General features: G+C 30.6%; 1 protein-coding gene across 2 annotated transcripts in view; it reads left to right on the forward strand.

Moving 5' to 3' along the window:
• The window catches only part of LOC100159508 (ABC transporter G family member 23), a 101,771-nt gene that overhangs the window by 91,317 nt on the left and 6,875 nt on the right, over window positions 1–3,579 (forward strand). The gene's annotated exons all lie outside the window — the stretch shown is intronic.

Raw genomic sequence — 3,579 nt, forward strand, 5'->3', positions numbered from 1 at the left:
TTGACTCAGAACCATATCTTCATTACTCATTATAAAATGTGTTGTTCCTTCTACAAAAAAAATTTAACTCAGCCAATTATATATGTCATCGTGGATTTTTAAGGGAAGAAGGACTACAGATGAAAACGTATAAGCTGTCCTAAAAAACAAAAATACTCTAATTTATATTAGAAATTTATATACGGTATTTTAATTAAAAAGAGACGCACATTTTGTAAGTTTTGTCAAAGTACCTCTACTATTTCTTTTTGAAGTCTAGCGCTGCACTTAAAATTCAAATTTTAAAAATAAGATTGTTTTATAAACATAATGTACATTATGCTATAAGTATTGTTGCGTGCACCCGACTTACAGGAGATGGTGACAGGATGGGATGATGGTAGTAGCGTCAAAATGATCAACAGTGTGTGGTTGATGTATTATTTATTTAAAATTGTAAAATATGATACACAAGTTGAATTTAAACACTATTAGATTATTCAAATTGACGAAGAAAAACCCGTGTCTTAGAAAATAAGCGATTGCTCGAATATTCTCTAAGTCCCGTAATACGTCGTCAACGAAAATAATCTAAGTCGTAATACAAAAATATATGATAATTAAGAATGAAGAAGTACAGGGATGTGCACGTACGGTTTGTGAAATCACGTCTGAATACTAGCTACTCCCAGGGCTCCTATATAGTCCTATCCCCTCTCTTACCAGATCCCTGGCGGACTACGTTGTTGGTGTTCACAGTCCAGGGGGCCTTCTACGAGATGTGCCTTTGGTCGGTGCGGGGTGTCGTAAAATGACCAAGTATACCCGCAGCCGTCTTGTCATAGTGCCAATATCTGATTCGTAGAATCTATTGCGCTCCGAGGAGGTCTCACAGATATCTTACCGGTTCGGGTTTGTCATCTGGCCGTTGGCAGACGCTGAGACTGTTGCTAACGTTTATAGTATTGCTCCCCCAAGGTTTTATGTACAGCAGTGACATCATCTAGCTATTTACGTGTTACCACAGGACATCGATGCTGTGTATTATGACTATGTGTAGGGGCGGAGTAGAGGGGTCCGTACGTAGCAGTATTTATACTGTGTTTTTTGATTTTTTTATAGATAAAAAATTTTATATTTTTCTCATCGTATCGATGTTTGAATAATGCATAGGTAGTTCAATTTAAATATTTTTTTTTACGGTGGGAAAACGTCATATAAATTTACCAGATGGCACCAAACCACCATCATTAATCATCTACAATTCCAAACATATTTTTTAATAACTGCGTTATTAGTTAATCAACTGATATTACATTTTCAATACAATTAGATATATAAGTAATAAGTATATATCATCCTCTACGGCTATACCAGCTATTAGGATCTATCTTATTATACACAAACTATAACCGAATTATAATTTTTTTTTGAGAGGGATGGGCCTCTACTGCTCTCTGAGTTTTGCGGCGCTGTAAGTATTGATAAGAATATAAGCACTTTGTATAGAAATTCAAAAATATTTTGGGTAGGTAGCAGGAGGGGGAGGCTATGTTTTGATGTACCTGACCAAAAACATTTGCATGCCTATGCGTATATAATTTGTAACCTAAGTTTAAGTAATACAAGTAATATAATAATTAATAATTATGTTTTTTTTATTTTAAAGATGTGCATTTTATCTCCCTGCAATCTACACAGGATCTACGATTATTTCTGAAAAAGAAGGAGGAGTTATTGAGAGAGTAGTCTTATCAGGTATTATTGAATATATTATTCAAATTATAAATATCGTTAATTTATGAAGGTGGAGTAGATCGGTGGGTTATAAACATGAATTATGGGCTCAAGTCTTTGAAACACGGTTTATATACTGATGCTGCTCAATAATTTAATTTTTGTTTTTGTGTTACAACTTGAAATTGTAATCTCAAAAAATAATACAAAAATGTCCTTAATTTTCTTGGTAATAATGTTCCACCAAAATAAAAAACCCTAAATGTTTGTCCCTAGTTATTTTTGAGATACGTAGCTACGTAGGTAACTAATAAATTTTAATTTCTTTGCATCACTATATAAGGACATTATAGTTATTATTATTATTATTATTATTGTAAACATAACAATTCAGGTATTTGAGGTATTTTACATTTTTACTACACTATACGATTAGTTGCTTTGAAACGTTTTATTTTAATCTAATAGTCTAATTCTTTTGGTGTAATATGTTTGGTTAAAAATTACGATTTTTCTGTTTTTTTTATAACTTGTAAAAATATTTCACTCCGTGCCAATCGTGGTTGTCTGTGCGTACCTGAATTTCTTAAGTATAAAAATAGCTACTTGAAATAATTTTGTCTAAGTGATAAAAAAATATGTTAATTTTGTATAAGCTTACGTTTTAACTGTTTTAATAAATAGTAATTAACATAATTATTATCGACAAAGTAATTTTTCTTTTTAACCAACTCAATTTCAAAATTTTTTTTTTAAAACTTGCATATTGCTCATTGTTTTGCACGGTAAAACTTGCAGTCGTCAATAAAATAATTCATAATGTATTCTGGCATTCGCAACTGCCTTCCGCCACATTTTCTAAGACTGGTTGTTATTAATCATTATTTACACGCCGACCGTTGGTTAATCTAATAATTCATTTTTTTTTACTATCTCAATAAATTGATTGATAATTCGGTAATAATTAATGTAATTAAAAAATATAATGTCTAACTGGTGTGACGTCGTTGATAAAATAACAGGTAAACGATTTTAAATTTGCAGGTTCATAGTTTCATATATCTTCTATCGAATACTTACCTAAACACATTTATGTAGTATATATATTTATGTATATATGTCGTAGCCACTTGATGAAATTGATCTTTTCATGAAAAGATGACCATTTCATGAAATGGAAACGGATTTTTTACACTTCGTGAAATTTGAAAATATTTCACAATATGGTCACTTTCTCATGAAATGGTCACCCTAATTTAACATCGTGTAATTTTTTTCATAATGTGGTCGTTCACTTTATGTACTAAAATACAACATTTATTACACACGTAAATGTACAAGCTTTAATAAGCATAAATGTAGGTTATTTTTATCTAAAGTTAACTGAAGTTATTAAATAGGTATTACATAATATATTTATATCTATTTTTATCATATTAATCATATTATAATAATATTTTTATTTATTAGAGCAGGAAAATGAATTGTGACAACGACTGTTACATTTTAAACCACCTTTAAAACAAACACATCTTTTGGTTTGACAAGCACTTTTACATGAACAACTATTAAGAACCCCTGACCACCAGATACAACTTGGACAGTTTCACGCAAGGTTAATTATTTTTGTTTGTCAACCTGTTCAGCTAAAATTAAATTTGCAGTTGCATGCTGCATACTTCCAGACTTAAACCATCCTTTAATAAGATCATGTGTAGTTCCTATTTTATACATCTCATTTTTTTCTTCAATAATGACAGCAATCACGCGAGCCGGGTCCGATGGTCCTCTGTCGACTTTTGGAAAATTTAATTTTTTATTTTTCGTTGTAAAAAAATTATAGATTATTAAATTATATGAAAA

This window comes from Acyrthosiphon pisum, chromosome X, assembly GCF_005508785.2.
Source record: "Acyrthosiphon pisum isolate AL4f chromosome X, pea_aphid_22Mar2018_4r6ur, whole genome shotgun sequence".
Classification (NCBI taxonomy): Eukaryota; Metazoa; Arthropoda; class Insecta; order Hemiptera; family Aphididae; genus Acyrthosiphon; species Acyrthosiphon pisum.